Source organism: Syngnathus acus, chromosome 6 (assembly GCF_901709675.1).
Source record: "Syngnathus acus chromosome 6, fSynAcu1.2, whole genome shotgun sequence".
NCBI lineage: Eukaryota > Metazoa > Chordata > Actinopteri > Syngnathiformes > Syngnathidae > Syngnathus > Syngnathus acus.
The window spans coordinates 12,520,460-12,541,544 of record NC_051092.1 but is presented as its reverse complement, the minus strand read 5'-3'; the positions used below and the strand labels follow the sequence as shown (position 1 = coordinate 12,541,544).

Below are 21,085 nucleotides of genomic sequence, written 5' to 3'. Positions count from 1 at the left end.
ATTTCAATTTGAGCATAAAAATTCATTGAAATATCGCTTCAGACGGCAAATAGTGTTTTGCTCAAGTAGCAATGTGCAAATTGAGACGATACCTCATTTTGTAGCCCCTTCCTCTGCAACGATAACAAGATTGTGCAACTATGCAAACACCCAAATGGAATCACGGAGGAATGATGTGCTTAACTCTTTGCCCTCATCAAGTAAAACAAATCATTCTGTCGCATTCCAAGAAACTCATTTAAGCATATGTCGAACACGAGCCATCTTTTGCTACCGGTACCGACCGCAAGCAGTCACGGAGGTGCTGAATAAGATGTTTGATCGCACAGACAACCAAAAGGGCCCGCGTTGACCCGTTGCTCAAACGAAAACAGCCGACCTCTTCATTTGCGATCCGACCTTATCTCAGCTGGTTCCCTTGTGCCAAGGCGCTCCAGAAATGAATGACACGAGCGCATGGAAAGCAATTGAACCAGTGCAAAGGCGCTTTTGACATAGGGTGCAGTGCTAATGACCTTCCCTCAAGCACAGAGGAAATATGGAATAAGGAACACTAATGACTTTTACTTCTCTAGCCACTCACAAGCCTGCAGACAGCTTGTTAAATATCACAGTGGAGGCAAACACCATCCGGAATGTCTGGCAATTAAAGGCTAGGCTCTTAATAATCAAAAATCCAAAACTGTCCATTACTTGTTTGAAGGAAACATCTACATTAACAATTTTATAGCTTTTGAGTTGTAAATATACATTCATATAAGGTGGCTATTTTACTTCCCAAACGGCACATCTTTGGGGTACGAAAGAACATCATGTACTGTATGATGCACCGGACTTTTTAAGCGACCCATCTCCCAAACTAATATCCGTCACTGCTAACGGCAGAAGGTGGGGTAGTTGGCTTTATTAGAATACCTTCCTGTGAGAATCTCCCCATGATTAAGAAGATTACCTCGCCCCAGCAACAAAGACGTGTGAAGGCAAGATAGCACATGTGTATTGCGCAACTGTCATTAAACCTTTCTTTGCGCTGAAAGTAATTTCAGGCATGACATAATGTTTACAATTATTGCCACACATGTATAATATTTGTTTTTTAATTTTTTCAAAAGAAGGAATTTGGTCAAGGGCCTTGTAATATCAATAAAAAGAGAAGAACATTCTTTTCTTTTGGACACATTTTCTGTTAAAATGGAAGTGGGAAAAATCCATTCAGCAAGATACGCTTGATCGTCTTTGGTGATGAGACAGAGCTGGTCTTGAGTTTGCCGGGGCTTGAGGATTACCCAGATGCCCATAAGACGAATACATATGACAGTAAGAAAGGAAAGGTTCTTTTGCTGTGAGGGGGCCGCACTCCTCGACTACAATGTAATTGCGACAGCTGCCTTGGTATAATTATAGTCTTTTTGTAATGGGCTTGAGCAATTTTGTTAACTCATATCCGCGGTGCTATTTGAACCAGTTGTTGGGGATGGAAGTCCAAGCAAAAGTGGCACTTAAGTCACAAAGGTCACGTCACTGGGCTGTTGGCTTTGCTCTGAGGTGTTGAGTGTCTCCACCCGTCACTTCAGCCCACCCGCCAATGCAGCCATCGCGGAAATGAGAGTGGTGACTTTGCCTCTGGCTTTGCTTTGCTCTCCGCTTGGTTGTCACCTTTTTCCCCTCTCATTTTTGTGATCCAGATTATTTTTTGTCCCCTTTATCCACTTTCTATTATACTTTGTGATTGACCATCCCTGTTATCCTCCTATGGCAAGGTCTACAACGGAATGTCCAAACTTATTCCTCCGAGGGCCACACACAGCAATATCAAACACGAAAATGGCCACGTTGACATTCTTAATTTCTCAAACAGGCTAAAACATCATGTATTTATATCCTGCTCTGAAATTAAGAGACTACTGCAAAATTAGAGAGCTTTGTGAGCAAGAGTGCCAGGATGAGTCAGCCGTACTAAATCCTGTTTTGTTCATATAAAAGCCACATCGGACTATAAACTGCACATGTTTTAATGCTTTAATAATTAATTTAATGTAAGCGAATATGCGCAATTTATACAATGTAATCAAAATAATGAGAAATCCATAGATAAGCCGCACTGGACTATAAATCGCAGGCTTCAAAGCTTGTTCAGTAAGTAGCAGCTTATAGTCTGGAAAATACGGTATATAGATTGGATGTTATGAATTGCTCATGGGCAGGACGTTATGGAGTCCTGGTCATGTTAGAAGTGCTCTAGATGAATACACATGGACAAGTTCCAATCAATATTTCAAACACACCCTGTATTAACATGATGTATAGTATCACTTTTGGTAGATGAGGGATGCTTGCTTGCAGGTCATCTCACATGGAGATCAATAAACACAAGCTAATAAATGGAATGTATTATTTTGCCATGTACTGTAATTCCCATGCGATCGCGTCAGGGGATTGCCATGACGTCATAGACAACTGCCATCAAGGGTAGGTCAAGGGTTCTCCATCAAATAACATGCAATCAAAAAGGAAATGCAACAGCTTTTCTATTAGTTGGGTAGTATTATAGCATGGTTTGAATACGCTATGGGAGTACTTCTCTTCCTTGTCCAACATGTTTAAAATACAGCGAGCATAATTTATTATGGTCATAACAGCTTAGCTTTATAATAGTCTTTTTTTTTTTTTTTTTTTTTTAAATAAATCACGGTTCACACAATAATTTAGGTAGGATTTCGCACAAAATGTCCAAACACTTGATTTACTATAACAAAAAATATTTTGCCTTAGGTAATTTGTGGTTTTCATGATTGAACTTTATGAAATTATTCTACCCTGAATTCAGCTGCTTTGTCATTATTGCAAAATACTTCAGAGGGTTTTTGAAGCAGTGTACTCCACACTACTTGACAATAACCAGCAGAAGTTCCGTTGACTCTCAATCTTCTGTCATCATGCACTTATTCCTGGCTAAATTCATCTGCACAATATAACACTGGAATTGAAATACAAGTTTAAAAAAATCAAAGAGGGAGATTCAACCAGTCCATTAAAATATTACAAAAAGTGAACTGAGAAATTGTGCCGCAAACCCTGTAGTGGGGGGACACTAGTTGAGCAAGAACATTGATTCCAGCAGGGCATCTATGCAATTAAAGCAAAAAACAATATCAGCCTTGACTTGTAAATATGATTTCTCGTTTACTCTCACTGATATCACAAGTTGCACAAATGTTAACTTTTCTATTATGTTCATCACAAATTAATTTATTCCAAATATCTGGAGTGGTTATATCTCATGTGGCTCCATTATAATCAACGTGAGTGCCGTTGGTTGTCAATGTGTGGATGGAGGGCCAACTCTCAGCCACAACCTGCTGTTTAGACGCAAGAATTCATTAGCATCCACGTGGTTGGCCTCGCCGATAGAAGATGACACAGTTGGACATTGATTGAAAATGTGCAATTTACGTGCCGCTGAGGTGTTGAACAAGTTCTCTCTGTTATAAACACACATTTTTGTCTGCGGTTTCAAGCGAACACCATGTTTTTCTTTCACCAAAATAGCCTCCAGAGAATGCTTGTGACAGGGCTAAGTTGAAGGTTGGAACCAGCTGCTTGTGGCTCTGGCAGACACTGTGCCTGTTGTGATACCAAATGTGACATTAGACAGATGTTGATCCAAATATAGAAATACTACAATGGTACTAATTAAGAGTGGGAAACATTTCACTCTAGAAGCTTAATGAATACTAACTATTTACAAAAGTTAAGGAGACTGGGCTTTCAGATCAATTTGTAGATGATCTTAAAATGCACCCTAACTTTTACAGGTGAATTTACCGTATTTTCCGCACTATAAGACGCACCGGATTATAAGGCGCACCTTCAATGAATGGCCCATTTGAAAACTTTGTCCATATATAAATCCATATATTTGGACACGCCTGCTGTAGTGGCTCAATATTGGTCCATATATAAGGCGCACCGGATTATAAGGCGCACTGTCGGCTTTTGAGAAAATTGGAGGTTTTTAGGTACGCCTTATAGTGCGGAAAATACGGTATTTGAACCTTCTCCAAACTTTTGAATGCACGTTTCCCACTTTTTGGATTTTCAGTACTTTTCGTAAAACATGCAAGAGCTGAATGGCAAAATTTACAAGTTTTTAATCCATGAAAATGTTCGTGGATGTCAGTGACGCTTGCTATTTGGATGCATCTCTGTTGCAACCTACTGATGACACGCAGCTTCGATCCATGAATGGACCAAAATATTTGGCGTTTGATTACAATTGGTATTTTAACAGTCACCTTCATCATGATAATCGATCGATACAGTTCCTCAACGTGTCATCGGCAGGTTGCAACGGACTTGAAGAGTCTCCGAGAGGTGAGAATTGGATATCCTTGACTGTTACTGTTGGACTTACCTGCATCATTCACTTACCAAGAAAAATAAGTGATCCTAAAAAGAACAGACTGGAGCATTTGAGAATCCTTTAGCTACTATTGCATTTACTGCTGGTAAATTCTTATGTTTAATTTTAAATACTCTCTGATTATGTTACCACACTGTGCCCAATGTGAAACCAAACAGGATAATAAAAACAACAAACAATGAACCTAAAGCTAAACTAGTCATTACACCTTACAAATGATTGCAAAGATGCTAATTTCAGGTGGGAAAAAAAGGTAAAGTTTGACTACACACTGTTCTGGGTCACAGCAATCACGCAGCAGGTGACGGTGCGGTACAGCCAGTCAGCCAGCCGCTAATGGAAATGAGCAAAATTCAGCCGTCATGCATAAAGGCACCCCATCACACACATACCAAAGCAGACAAACATATTGCTGTGCCACATTGCGCTGTTACATATTGGAGAAAATGACAGGATGGAGTGGATGACTGCAGTCTGTGAAGCACAAGATGGTGTGCGGTTGCCGTGCAACTTGAGCCAAATGTGAGCAAACAATATGTCATCTTTCGTGTAGTGCAAGCAAGCTCAACACTGATCACGATTCAGCCATTGGGCAATATAAAGTGAGAAAACCGAGAATCTCATTACTTCTTTTCTGGCCTTTCAGTTAAATTTGTGGGTGAGGGAAATACTATGTGTCTGTTGCTATGTAGATGCAGGTCGGTGATATTAGTGAAGCTTGGCTGTTTGTCAGATAGTAGTGGGGTACCTGGACTTTTGAGTGCACCAACTTTAGAATTTTCCAAGTTATCTGTTATCTGGCGTCTCATGTGCAGTTTTTTTTGAATGTCGAATTTTTTTGGGGCCAATTTAGTCATGGACTAGATCAAACTTGTAATGGAACAGAACTCAACCTGATCAAAGTCCACAGCTACCCAGCAAGTTGGTTAACAACCCCATGAGTCAGGAAAACAACCCCTTTTTTAGTTGTGCAGGGAAACTGGATATCCACATTTCAAATTGATGGGAGTCCCAAAACACCTCATTGTTAATGGGGAATGTGATGAACACAGATAATCCGTCTGGGGAGCATATAAATGGAGATCTTAGTTGCACTACCCACAAAACAATCTTGCCTTTGTTTCCTTTCAGTTCTGAATGTTTATGTAAAAAAAAAAAAACATCCTTCTAACACTCTTCATAACTACCGTAATTTTCGGACTATAAGTCGCACCGGAGTATAAGTCGCACCAGCCATAAAATGCCCGAAAATGTGAAAAAAAACATATATAAGTCGCTCCGGAGTATAAGTCGCATTTGGGGGGCAATTTATTCGACAAAATTCAACACCAAGAACAGACATGAACGAGCAACAACAGGCTAAACGATACGGTATGCTAACGTGACAAACATAAACGAGGAGCTGAGAACGGGCCTGACGTAACATTCAGTTATTTAAAAAAAACGATTACATAAATAACACGTTTATAAAACCATCTGTCACTCCAATTCATTAAATCCATCGATCGTCCTTTGTCAACCATGCCGTGTGCCGCGCCGCAGTTCACATTATTCCACAGGCCCATACAACGATATATAAACTATATTTTAAATAACTATCACATAAACAACAATATTATCAAACCATTTGTGTCACTCCAAATCATTAAATCCATCGATCAAATTTCTCGTCCTTTATGTCATCCTGGTGACAGAGGACATGTCCAGAGGATATGGCGCTTTAAAGTGTTAATTACTTTATTTGATTTTTCCTCTCTATTTTTCATGTTTTGAATATGTTCAAGATAAAGATATCAAAGCATGTGAAGTGATCAACTATACTAAAAATAACATGTGAAGTGGTCAACTATACTTGTAAGTGATGTGTTAATGATCAAGTAAAAATTTGTGAAAAAAAACATATAAGTCGCTCCTGAGTATAAGTCACCCCCCCACCCAAACTATGAAAAAAAACGCGACTTATAGTCCGAAAATTACGGTAAATTTCCAATCCCCAGGCCCTATTGTCAATTTAGTCGCCAGCCAGACAGAACAAACATGCGAAAAAATGGCATTATATTTTCACGTTAAGGACAAAAAAATATGTCGTGCCATTGAGAGGAGCTAAGAGGAAGAGCCGAACACCAAAACTTAGATGTTCAATGACATAGTCCGCAAAATTTGCTGAAATACACCGTATGATAATGGTTTAAACTTCTAAGTTTTATTTGAGGCTCCAGTATATTCCACAAGTGCACTTTGTGAAAGGATCAACTTATTTCCAAACAAACTGCACAGAGGGTTTCAACTGATTATCGGTTGCAGTGAATATGTTCTGTACTCAACAATGACAACTTTATTCATATTCAAGTCCACAAGTCAAAGCGCTAACAATTGCAATTTGACAACCAATTCTCCAATCTCACTTTATGACCAAATTGCTTGCTCGGCTCGGGGGTGATTAGCTTGCCGTGCAATAGCACTTTATGTGCTAGTCTTTGTGTGAAACAGAGAGGGGTCTCGTCCTCACGGAGTCGCCGTGCCCCTTCCTCGATTGAAACCAAGAAAAAAAAAAAACGGATTGCATTCGGGTGGTTTCCCAGACCTCATTAGGTTACACATCAAAATTCTGGCCAAGATTCTCTCAGGCTATGGCCACCATACGCAATTATAACGGCTGCTGTCGGTGAGAGGATACACAAGGTTCCCTTGCAAAACAAATAGTCTGAGGGAACTGTGAGAGGGTTTTTTTGTGTGTGTAGGTCACAGTGTCTTTTATGAAGTATTGTCTGCCGCTCCGCTGGTGTCCACTCGGTATTCCCAATGGTGATAGTTGCTAAGTGACAGCTTATTTAGACAGCAAGGTCAAAGAATAGTGAAACCTGTTTTGTTTTGACTTTCCTAAGGCCTCAGAAAGGACTGGTGATGTTACATTTTGCAAATGTTTCTGAATTTGGATTGTCTGATTGAATTCTAAGTAACTATGCCTTTTTAGAAAGAAATGGAAGTTCCTCATGTGTACTGTACTGTATTGTATGTGCTGGTTATAGTCATACAGGCTGTGGTAATCTGGAAACGTGAATCATGCTGCAATGATCTGGATTTAATGATCCTGTCACAATTTAATAAGAAAATCAACATTCTCGAGTCACAGCAGTGTTGAAACAGCTTCACTCTGAGCTTAATCAAAAGTCATCTCATTATATACAAATAATGAAGCATCCTTCAAATGAATGTCACCGATTCATGATTCCTTCAAAACTAGTAATTTCTCCTGCTTGTTGATAGTTGAAGCATGAGCCATCAAACAATGCACTGTAAATCCTTCATTATCTCAGGCTCATTTCCCATTTGAGTTTGATGATTTTTAATTGTTATCCACGAAACCCCCCCCCCCCCCCCCCAACTTTGAGACAGGCATAGGTGAAAACAGGAAATGGCACAGTTGAGCACGAGTGGGAAAAGAGGAAATTAAGAAAGGATGAGTGTCGATTCTGGTGCAGTGAAAGTGGTTTTGGCAGGAAACCGAAGTTACCATAGCGACGGGAGAAACCTCTGCAGCAAACAAGAGGCGAGAGAAGGGGGGGGGGCAGTGTGGACCTTGAGGTTTTGTGTCCCTCTGTTCTCGTGTTGTGCTGAGACATGTTCTGCGCAAGTGTAAAATGACTTTAAATGTTGTGGTTTGGTGTTGTTCACCTACTCCGGGTACTTTACAGGAGAGAAGTCAGGTTAATCAAAGCACTATTAAGCTCATCAGTGCTTTGCGTCAATGGATGAGAGCCCCAGTTGAAAGGATATGAAACGGCACAACATTAATTTACGTGAAGGTGCTGTGTGTAATTTAGACGGTGATTGTAGCTTCCGATGCCCTGAACTGAAAGAGGATATTGTTTTTTTTTTTGGAATCCGCTGTGCGTGAGGCATATGATATACTGTATGCAATGGCTGCATAGAATTTAACATATATAAATAGATTTTCAGGAGTTTTTATTTTTTATTTTAATGTGACTTTACTAATGATATCGCCATTAACTATTATTTTAATGGTCAAGTCAAGTTCATTTGTATAGCCATGAATCACAAAAGTCTCAAAGGACTTCACAAGCCGACTGATTACAAATATTAGCAACATACTCCGCTCTAAATCCCCAACCCAGTAGATTGTAAATTCTTGTAAACTGAGGATAAGTATAACCTAATTTTTCATGGCTCAACGCTTCGGGTAATTGGTCACATGGTGTTTCCCCTTTCGTTTCCTTTAGCTGGATAGTTGTTAGGAAAAAAACCATCAGACAGTTTTTCCGTACAGAGAGAGTTATCAATTGACACGTATCCTATTTTAAGGCGACAATCAAAGGCAAAGCAAGAAGAGCAAAAGTATCTTATTAAAAAAGACTAAAAGAATGTACGCTAACAACATAAACATATTTACAAACCAAAGATGAATCCGTGGGTATAAAATAATGTGTCCCGACCACGACATAAAACATACGTCTTGCTATTTGGAAGGCGAACCAGATTGTTTCCACCACATACATAACAAAAATAAAAATAAACATTGCAAGTGTAGTAAGCAAGCTGAGCAACAACTAAGTATGAGCTTTATTTTGGTTTACCGTCTGCTATTGTCATTTATCTACAAGTTTAACACCACTATTAAGTTTCCAGACAAATGAGCCGGTGAGAAACTTAACAAGCGGGTTTGTCAACAGTGTTTTAACGGGCTTTAATGGACAAATGGGAGTCATTGATCTCTGCCTAGTTATCCACACACATGAAGTCTTTCTCGCTTATCCCCTTGTGAAGTCGGCATGCAACAACGTTCCTTGGCAGCCGCCATCACTCTTTGCATCATCTGGGATGTTTTGGCACCTGACCGAATCTGGTGGGCATTGTAGTGTGTGCCGGGCTTTGTGCTGCGTCATCTGGTCCCATGTGGGAAAGAGATTAACAATTTTGCCCCCCCCCCCAACACCACCACCACACACAATAATTGGCATTTCTTTCCACCACTCTCTTCCTAAGCGTTTGTCACCATCGCAACAAGTCAAACAAAATCCCACAGAGGAGACACACACATCTCCTCACAAAACGGTGTGAGTATTTGAGCATGGTTTCGAAGTCAAACTTTTGACGCTCATGCAAACACTGAGATGTCCCTCAAATTTACATCTTGCCAGCTGGTATTCATTGTACGTCTCAAACAAACAATCTGGGTACATCATTTCGAAAAAAAAAACCAACCTCAAATTGATCAGAAAAAAATTCATTTTTGTCTCCAAGGTTACAGGCAGACACTCTCTTTTCTCGTCTTCCCACAGGAGTAAATCAACTCTGTTATTTCCCATAGGCTGAAACAGAACCTCTTCATTCTGACACTGTCCACTTTTCTTGATGTTTTGTTGGTTTTGTTGTCATTACACTGATGTCATCTGGATGATGCAAGTAACACAAATAATATAGTGCTCTTCAATGGAAATTACCTTGAATCCTAAGCGCGTATGTATGTTGTAGTTGTGCACGATTAATCTTGAAAATTTACATCTGCAAAAAAAAAAAATCTAAATCAAAACACAGACACTCGTACACTGAGAAACAGCATAAGTTTCTGTGTGCTGTCGGTTAACGTTAGCTTCTCTTTCATTAGCAAGCGTTTGTTTTTATGTCAATTAACAAAGCAAGGGTTGAGCTGAATGAGGCTAATGAGGACACGCAGTATTTACCCTGCTGGTTGAAACATCTGAACAAAATGTTCATTTGCCCACAAACGCACATTTCCATGAAATGAGCACATTTTTTTCCTTCCACATTGAAGATTTGATACATATTGGGAAAGGGGGGACACTGTGACCCAAACGCAAAACCACTAACACAAGCGCAGGATTCAACAAAAGAAAATTTGAAGATTCACAGCTTCATTCAAATTGGATTAATTTTAGTTTGACCCTTGAATAAAATAATGCTAGTGTAAAAAAAAAACATATTTGTTCTAGAGTTTCTTGAAACATGCCACCTACTTTTTAGGCACACATAATCAATACCAAAAGTGTATACAATACAAAACAAAAACTTTATGAACTTAGGTTTTGTCATCTCCGTCACCATAAATTATAATTATAAATGTAATCACAGTGGTCTTTTTGCGGCTGATGATGAGTGCACTCCATTTTCATTTTCGACATCATCATCATTTTCTATTTTACCTAATCTACCTCATAGTGATACATTCTGAAGATATTTAAACTGCTCAAAAAAGGATCCTGACAAAATCCTGTGCCTGCTTTTGGTGTCAAAATTAATCTCCATTGGCTTCACTCGCTCCCGTGAGCTATGATCACCTTTTGCCATCTAACAAAAGAGGCATAATTATTTTAAATTACCCCCAGTTAAAATTCTTGTCAGGTAGGACTCTTGAGGGGTTCCTGCTCTTCTTTATTGGCTTGGGGAGCACCGTTGTCATTTCCATGATGCCCTTTAACATGAGATTATAGGTTAAATGCAATCTGTATCTGTAGGGAACAACAGCAAATAGAGTGGCTGGTGTGGTGGCGAAGGTGGATGTTGTCAACATAGAGTGGAAGCTCTAAACTTGACCACTGACTATTGAGTGATTTTTAATTAACCCGAGGATTGCATGTTGTCCTGAACTTTTTCTACATGCTTGCATGAAATTCTTTATGGCGGACCAGAGACTGAAACACGTCAAGTTTGATAGCAGGTGTTCCAGTTTGGAGTCACGGTGGTTTGTTTTTCCGCCTCTGTTCGATTGCTGTTTCTGTGTTATGCATGACTGGACCCTGAGCTCCACAGTTCCACTTATCTATGTTGCTACCGCCCAGTAAACACGCGTACACACAAAACAAAGTCGTCCAATTTATTAACGCCACCAGCTGTTTCAACCACCAAACTGGTTGCTATTGGCAACTCCGCAGTGTACGAGACACAAAGGAACTGTAATATTTAATCGGATAGGTTATGAGAGATGTAATTAGTTGGAAAATATTTTTATTTCAACTAGTTATTTCCATTAAACTAACAGAGAGGTTGAAATCATCGCAACATTGAGGTTAGTTGCTTGTCACATTAGTTTGCTTGTCACAAATGAATTAACCTGAAACTCCTGACAATGCTGCTCAGCAAGCTGTTTGGCCAAAATGTTCCCTCCTGTGGTCTTAGTTTCGTAAACCTTTATTAACTACAGGGAGTCCACCCACGTTTTATCACGTTGAAACTACGGTGACAGTGAATAAGGCTATAAATCTGCATTCAAGCTATTTTCATTGTTTTGTCAATTGATCTCTAGTGATTTTCCAGTTTGGTCAAATTCAGCAGCATTGTGCGGTGGGCCTTAGTCACCGCAGTGACTTGAAAGCTGCTACTAAATAAAGATGAAGTGAGGTGACGTCATGGTCATTTGAACATTGACATTCTCCCCAACGTGCAATGATTCGCGACTTTACATTGGTGGTGAACAAGCCATTTGTGTGCTCTCTCTCTGGGTGTCATTTATCGGCTTGTGTGTTCAATCCAGCACTGCACACACATTCCAGCCTGGCAGCATGGATGTGGGAACAGTTGGATTAACAGAGGACACTGGGGTTTGTCTAAAGCCAGGAGATGGGATTGCATTATGCGTGCCACTCTGTCCAAATCTGCTGTTCTTTTTCTTTGGACATTACTCCTGTCACCATTTAATGTCAATAAAATAAAATAAAATAAAATAAAATAAAAAGCCACCCATCTCATTCAACCTCTTAACTTCACCCATGGTCGTCTTAATTCTTGATCGTTGGATCAAGCGTGTCATGAAAATATTATTATTGTTATTGTTTTTTTTATAAACAATTTAGCTGCTTTAAGTGCATTTTTTTGTTCTATTCGCTCTGCTCTGATTAGTCTTATATTAAATGTAGTTTGTCTCCTTTGTCATAACCAAATAAGTTAAATGTCGTGTTTCTTTTTAAATACAAACAAATGACACCAAGACAAATAAATAGCATGACCCCCCCCCCCGAAAAAAAAATAAAAAAATAAAAAATATAGACAAAATAACCAATGAAACTTGTGGTGGCCTAAACATTTTACAGTCATATGAAGAAGGAAATTCAATTGAAACGACTTAATTCAGAGAACGCAGCAGAAGGCAGCGGCCTCTTAAGACACCAAACAACAAGAAGAAAAGAACAAGGGCTGGATAGAAAAAGTCCAAGGATATAAAAAACAATTTAGCTGAAAACTAAATAGCCAGGAAGTAATTTGTATCCAGTAGCCCTTATCTTAAATAAGAGTCCAAAGAGCGAGCTCTGGCCTTTCTGAAAGGGCTTTCCAAAGCATGCTGGGAAACAGTCCAGCCAAAGTCTTGTGAGATGGCGACACAGAGGATGAACTGAATGGGAGGGGGGTCCGTCTGCCAAGGCGACACACAGGACGACATCAATCCTCATCTGTTTGCGTTAGTGCTCCCTTCGGCCTGAACGCACGTGAGCGTCGCTTTGCCACATCACACAGCCGCTGATGAGGCAAGCGTTGCCAAGATGGCAGCCACGCAAAGGTCTCTATGAAAGCCCTCTCAGTGCTCAGCAGTTCAAATCCAGTTAGCAAGCATTGAACACTGAGCATTTCAATCTTTTTCACGAACAGTGAACCCCCCCACATAACCGTGGTTCATCGTTTGCGCCACTGCTATAAATCTTTTCACCATGATGACGACACCTTTTAAAAGGTATCAGAAGGTCAAGCAGTCATTAACAGCATCTGGTCAGTAGTCAACCATCTGTGTGTTGTCTGATTAGTGAGGCATTTCAGGCCCGGGGCGCAAAAAACTTTGCTGATTGACTGTAATTGTTTTATTATCCCGCATAGTATAACTCACCTCATATTTACCTGATTGCACTGTACCTACTGCTCAGTATTCTTTTTACTCTGCACTTTACTGCTTTTTGCACTTCAGGTTGGATGTCAAAGTTCTTTTCGCTGTACTGTTCTTGTGCTGTACATTGACAATAAATTTGAATCTAATCTAATTGTTAAATATTTGACATCCAGTATAGCGCCACTTGCCAATGCAAGTGATTGGAACAATGTGGGGCCCAACATTCCAAGACCTGGCCAACTTCATATCCAGGGTCAAGCTCCAAGAATTACGCACTCTGGTGATTTTAGTAGAAAAACAAAAAAACGAGTCGACTCAAGCGATTTTTGCAATTTTGAAAGTTAGTTTGCTAACATTGGTTGCTATCTTATGCTCATCCTGTCGTGGTGCTCACTCAATGCTATTGCTCTAGTGAAAGGTAATTACAAAACATGCCACATGAGCAGCACTAATGTCAATTGTAGGAGATGCAACATAATTAAGAGCACAGCGAAAAAGCAGCAAGGGTACCAAGTTCAAGTAACCCAAACCCAAGTTCCCCAAGGTCACTCAGGCTTGGCACACATTTTGGGTTTGTGTATACAGATATTAGTATCATTACACTTGCTATCCCACTTTGTTATTTCAATGTCATGGACACTAAAAATAAATGTATTCAGCCCTGTAAACACACTCACACACGCATGGTTGCACACCAGCGCCAGTGTACGCCGACACACACTTTAGCAAGAGCCATGATTTTCGATTTCCGTAGTGTCAGAGTTAATTTTTCATGAAGAAAAGCCTTGAAAGTAAAGTAGGAACTTTTTTCTTCACTCTCCTGGAAACACTTTGCACTCATTTTCCCCTCCAGCACTCATCTTGATACAGTCCAATGCACTAAGAGTTTTTTTTTTTTGCAGGCTTGTACATTAGAGTAATACTAACTGAAAATCGGAAAGATGTGACCAGTGATGAATGTACAAGTTTCACATCACTCTATTACCATGACCAAATTTAGCATGATTAGTATTATGACAATATTACTAAAAAAAAAAAAAAAAAAACACGATTTGAAAACATTGCGTGTTTTAATTTGAATCGGAAATATTTGCTCACATTTGCAACCCTAAACATTTTTTGACTAAAAAATTTAAATAGCAACAAGGGTTAAGATATTTTCATTTTAAAATTTGCCCTATAAATACTTGCGCAATACAGATTTTACCATGCTTTGTAAATTATAGCTATGATGTTTCCCCAAATTTTCCAATTGCTACTGAACCTGCTACTCAATTCATAAAATCTTACAAAATATAATACTACGGTATATTACATAATTGTATTATTAAATTATTATGGAGAAAACCTGATGTGCTAGCGAGAGAATAAAAATGAGGGTAGATTTTGAATCTGTGCTAAAATCCAATCCGGAAAAGTGTAGGTACTTGAAATTCCGATCAAAGCATTCAGTAATAATTTGTTGACCAGTGTTATATTCTTATTGCATGACTGCTAGATTTGAACTTGGTGTTAAAGTATTTAAGGACTTTTTGTCAACTCAAGAACTTTATTGAGAGTTTAGCCTCTTCTGATTAAACTGAAACACACTTAATCTGAACAAAAGAAATTTTAAATTTATTCCTTAGCACCTGTTCTCACTCTCAAAGTGTGAAGACATGGGAGAATATTCTACAACATCCTTTTGAGGAAATGAAAAAAAACAATTCTTTTACACGTCTCCAAATAAAAGGCACAGTATGCTCACTCCCAATTACATTTTTACTGAAAAACGGACTCATTACACATTGTGTATTTAAAGACCAAAATGTTCAACCAAACTACAGGACATATTTTCTCCAAACAGTCTTCTATCCAAATGCTTGGATCTAAAATGGAACGCCAATGACGATCGAGCAAAAATGAGCATAGACATTATATTGATAAACCTTCAAACAACTTCTACTCAGACACAAGTGGTTGCTCTAAATCAGCAATAAATCTATTTAGAATGAGCACACATTTATAATGTTATATGCATTTTTACTGGAGTTGCTCAACGCATTGTTGGTGTTTCGAACACAAACAGTTCATCGACATGTAAACGACATCCGTTACAGCTGTGACTAACTCCATCTGGAATGATACAGTATTATAATGAGCTCTACAAACATCAATGTAATTAAGCTAAACATGATTATAAGAGTGTCAAAATGATAGCCAGATGTCAGAGGGTTTCTGAACATATTGGCGCGTCCTGTCACAGGGTGCCAGAGCTGATTAAGAAAATAATGCATTCCACATCATTACTTCTCCCTCAGCTCAGTACAGTGTTACATGTACGACAATTTCTCGCGTCTTTACGCTGGGGTCAAGGTTTTAACGTCCTAAGCCAGTCGCTTTCAGATGCCAGCAGCTTTGAGAAAGAATCTCACGAGCCTCGTCCGAGTGTTTGCTGGATTTTATTAGCTCTTGTAAACTGACAGTTGGATGTCTTTACTGCTCAGTTACTCCTGAATTTGCCAAAATACGACTTTAAAGCGCAGTTTATATTATACTATACTTGAGAGCTTCCCTGATGGTACAACTCAAATCAAAATTCTCTATTGAAATGAACTGAAATGACATTAATCCATCCTTACAGTGTGTAAGCATTATTTCATTTATTTATTCCCGCTTTATATTTGCTTAAATTGATATAATCCAGCTATAGGTAATTATGTACTATATTTTTGGTGGGCCAGTTTTTGCAGCTCATAAAATGGTGAGGATTCACTGTATACAGTAAGGCACCGAGTGCCTTTCGTGCTTGCTAGTTCCCCCAGTGGGCTCCAGTTCACATTTGCCATTCTCTGTGTGCAGTTCTTGTTATCGTATTCCTATGGAAGCTATTAGCATTTGACGTCCACACAGACACACTCACACACAGACCAAAGTGTGCTGCAGCATGGTGGATCAAGTGGCTCACTCAGCATTCATCTCCTCTTCATTTTACTTATGACTCTCCCAAGCCTGAGACACAAGATGGAAATTCCATCTTACGTATTTTTTTGATAAAGCATTGGAAGATACTTTCTGGATAGAAAGTTGCTTTGCTCATTTGTATGGAAGCGGGATGCTACTTGACATCTGTCAGTGCACATATGATGGACGCGAGCGCGGCCAGGCTGCAGAAGCTTTGCCGGAAAAATCAACCACAGCCTCCTGTAAGGATTCCGTGCCACTGACAATCAACATTACCTTGACTAAGATGGATAGCTAGATTAGCTGAGTGGTGATGGTCTCCCTGAAACTGTGATAGATTAAATGGTCTATTTGCTGCCTTTGGCCTCTTATGGTGCAGGTAAAATTGTAAAGTGTATTAAAGGAGATGCGAATGGTTAATTCGATCTTATATTGAAAGCTAAGCAGGGTCAGACCTTGGAACTGGAAATTCCAGCCTCATATACTGTAAATAACGAGGGGTAGAGAAGGAAATCGCTCTATTAGAAGGCAAAGGTAATTCTATTGGCACCATGATGCAAAAATCATTAGTATTTGCATGGGCAATTACTGGAGACATATGGGGTCTTCAAGTATTTTGCTAATAAGCCAAGTGTGGTTATTAATTTCAAGGATGTATAACATCTTTGTTTTCGAAGATCTCTGGATTTGGGGGAGGCGTTAAGGTTATTGTACGATGAAAGTGACAGTTTCATGGACAAGCCATGACAGGTTTTAGTTTTCAGAGTTCTCTATTTTGTTTTCAAAGCAAAAGTGAGTACCTGGAAAAATGTTGGTGGTTATGTGTAGGTCTATACTGAGTAACAAAAAAATAATTTACATGCTAAATCCATGATTGTTTGATATGAAAATAATATTGTATGCAACATCCCAAATATTCCTCAAATATTTTGGGCAATCTTTGGTCACTGACGATGGCAGAAGATGGGCCCCATTCAAAACAGGCCTCCCACTGTGTAGCGTTAATGCTGCCGGTCAAGTGGGGGGCAGTGACAAGTTGAACCACATTTAAGCTGAGGTTCAAGAGTTCATACTTGGCGGGTTTTATTTCCTGCTTTAATATCAATCAGGCACTACCAGGAAAATCTACATTGTGGTGACATGGCTAAAATACAATCAATCAAAGCTTCGATGTGATACAGTCGCCCAATAACATTATTTTAATCTATTTATAGTCTTGTGGCGCGTGTCAGCAATGAGGCCAGCCTGTGATCCTATTACGTCTTTACCTCTCATGGTAGGAGAGGCGTTAACCTTCTCAAAGGCTACACTCTGACACTACAGATAACCAGATGAGCTTTTTCTACTCATTGACGACCCGTTCATCCATTCGGATTGAAGCACGGTACGTGTTGCAATTCTTGGGGTAGACATGCACAGTTGCGAGTTAGATGATGTCCTTATGGTGGCATACTCGACTTTTGTGTAGCTGACTTGAGATTTAAGACTTGCTGTGTTTGTTATTGTAAACAACCACCAGAAGAACCAGAGGTGAGAGTATGTCATTTACAGTATGTTCAAGTCATAAAAAGTATTTCCCAAGTTACTCTGGTTATAAGAGGTTCAAATGTAAGTAAGTCACAGTTACAAATCGCTGGCGTAGGGCCGAAACCTCTTCAGTCACATTTTGGTGAATTTCATATTTTTCCAAAAATGTATACTTTTGGTCAGTCCACACGTGTTATTTTCTCAAATTATAGACCAAGCTGAAGTGTGGAAAATGGCGTAGTGTATTTTACGATGCATTGTTAATGATTGACTCAGTATTAGCATGTATCATTAAAGCTATCTGTACCTTTATTAGTTACATGTACTAACACATTCACAATCCAGTCTCTATATTGTCTATTGTTATGATTATTATTATGATGAATCTTGCCAGTTCGCCAGTCCCACACAAAGGACAACCATTAAAAAAACAAAAAAAAAAAAAACTAAAGACACTTTCTTGAGAATGCGATCAACTGGCAAGACCTTTTAAAACATGTTGTCAATTCCAATCCCCTGAATAACAAAGTCAAAGTAAAGTTAAGCCTTGCACAAGATTTAGCCAAGCCTAAAATTCTTAACCTAAGTCAAGTCATGTGACTCAAGTCCCCATCTCTGACTGAACTTCCTGGTTGTTTGACATATTTACCTGCACCTTGGTTCGTTAAATCTTTGGCAGAGTGTCCCAGTATTGAATCTCTGGTGGGAATAGTAAATGTCAATACCGTAATTTTAGGACTATAAGTCGCGTTTTTTTCCATAGTTTGGGTGGGGGGGCGACTTATACTCAGGAGCGACTTATATATGTTTTTTTTCACAAATTTTTACTTGATCATTAACACATCACTTACTTAGAAGTATAGTTGACCACTTCACATGTTATTTTTAGTATAGTTGATCACTTCACATGCTTTGATATCTTTAACATATTCAAAACATGAAAAATAGAGAGAAAAAAATCAAATAAAGTAATTAACACTTTAAAGCGCCATATCCTCTGGACATGTCCTCTGTCACCAGGATGACATAAAGGACGAGAAATTTGATCGATGGATTTAATGATTTGGAGTGACACAAATGGTTTGATAATATTGTTGTTTATGTGATAGTTATTTAAAATATAGTTTATGTATCGTTGTATGGGCCTGTGGAATAATTTGAACTGCGGCGCGGCACACGGCATTGTTGACAAAGGACGATCGATAAAAGACGAGAAATTTGATTGATGGATTTAATGATTTGGAGTGACACAAATGGTTTGATAATATTGTTGTTTATGTGATAGTTATTTAAAATATAGTTTATATATCGTTGTATGGGCCTGTGGAATAATTTGAACTGCGGCGCGGCACACGGCATTGTTGACAAAGGACGATCGATGGATTTAATGAATTGGAGTGACACAGATGGTTTTATAAACGTGTTATTTATGTAATAGTTTTTTTTAAATAACTGAATGTTACGTCAGGCCCGTTCTCAGCTCCTCGTTTGTGTTTGTCACGTTAGCATACCGTATCGTTTAGCCTGTTGTTGCTCGTTCATGTCTGTTCTTGGTGTTGGATTTTGTCGAATAAATTGCCCCCCAAAATGCGACTTATACTCCGGAGCGACTTATATATGTTTTTTTTCACATTTTTGGGCATTTTATGGCTGGTGCGACTTATACTCCGGAGCGACCTATAGTCCGAAAATTACGGTATATCTTGGATAACCAGACTTGTGTGATTGAGACTCTTTTTAGATTGATTTCATGTAATGGGTAAAGCTGGACTTTGTTGATGACGGTTCCAGCTGTACCTTTTGAAACAAATTGCAGGCAATTACTTCCTGCTTTTGCCTCATGTTCGCAATTTCCAAACAGAACATTCCAAACAAATAAATACAATAATACAAGCTTCTCGTTGTATTCTCCATTCTCATGCCAAATAAGCAAGTGAGCTTCCTGGCATCATTGATCGTGACCCATACACAAACTCCTCAAGTGAACTTGATTGCCAGCTGCGCTCTTCGTCATCCGTGCATGAATGAGCAGGAACTGCTACGTTTTACGGCGCCGCTGAAAGGCAAAACGTGCATTTAGGGATGAGCGTAAAATCTCATAAAAGGTGCCATTTGCTAGTTAAGGCATGACAGGTGCAGGCGGTCGACTGCCCTCACTGTGCGTGATGAGGCTCGTCACCCGAGGAAGCGCCACTTATAGCTCCTCATAAGCGAGATGCAACCATGCAAATCAGGTGCGATGGGTCATTGATACGTGGGACAATCGCTAAGACCTTTGATAGTAGCATGCAACGTGCTCACGCCAGACACACTTTGATTTTAATGAGAGAGCAAAAATATACTCTAATTGTGGGTGATGCCTTGACTTTTTAGTCGTCACTAGACAGTCTTGCATACCCCACGAGAGAAAAAAGCACGAAAACAGCCAAAGAAAATGGAAAACAACATTTTGGCATTCATCCTTTAAACGCTGAGTGAAAGTCTGCTGACTGGCTAACTGCCATAAAGTTGGTCTGCTTCCAAATTCTAGAGGTGTTTAAATGTTATGGTGCGCTGTATCTATATATATTATTTTAAACATCAATCCATCTTTTATATAGTACTCCAACCATATTGACTGAAAATAATTGGACAATATATCTATTGACATGATGCCAGGTGATGATATGAGGGTAACAAAGCCCCAAGTGCAATTTCCACCCAAAGCATTTTCAAGTGTGGAGAGACACATGGAGAGGATGGATAACACTTCCTTTTATTTTAATAGTCTGTCTCTGCCGGATATACAGGCACGGTTCCAAGTTTAAAATGAGAAAGTGCGAGCTTGTGTAGATACCCAGTTGGAAATGGCTAAGACATGTCTGCATGCTGCTTCCTGCTTGATGTCATCACTTGCCATTCACTCCATTTTTCAAAACCAGTGCAAGCATCCGTTGAAGCATACAGTAAACTGAAACAGAGTAATAATCTCAGAGCCCATGAAATGTAAGCGTACCACTCGTAGGGGCCCTCATCTTGTCTTGTGGCTTGGCATCCTAGTCAACGCTTTACATAGCAATGCTGAGATTAGCCTTAATAAGAAGAATAGTCAGTGAAAACCCATTATAATGTAAAATGACACATTCATTAGTTTAATCTGTCATTAACTGGTGACCTGTCCATCCTCTAACTCTAATTTTATTTCTGGCATTTTGGGGTTGAGTGCATGCAGGTGGAAGTTTGTCATATGTCGAAATATATTGAATTTAGGCAAGCATGAGATGAGCAAATGAAATGTTCCTTTCAGGATCCTGATTGTGACCTGGGAGTACATTGCCCTCTTAAAGTAAATGGAACAGTGA

The 21,085-nt window shown here is 39.3% G+C and overlaps 1 protein-coding gene across 3 annotated transcripts in view; it reads left to right on the top strand.

Annotated features, from left to right (window-relative positions):
* The window catches only part of shank3a (SH3 and multiple ankyrin repeat domains 3a), a 122,146-nt gene that overhangs the window by 3,201 nt on the left and 97,860 nt on the right, over nt 1-21,085 (top strand). Inside the window, exon 1 of one of the 3 annotated variants that reach the window (XM_037254099.1) lies at nt 17,553-17,601. The exons of the other annotated variants lie outside the window; for them this stretch is intronic. The gene's annotated coding sequence lies outside the window, so the exon portion shown is untranslated. Of the gene's footprint in view, nt 1-17,552; nt 17,602-21,085 lie in introns of those variants that run through there. 3 annotated transcript variants of the gene reach the window in all.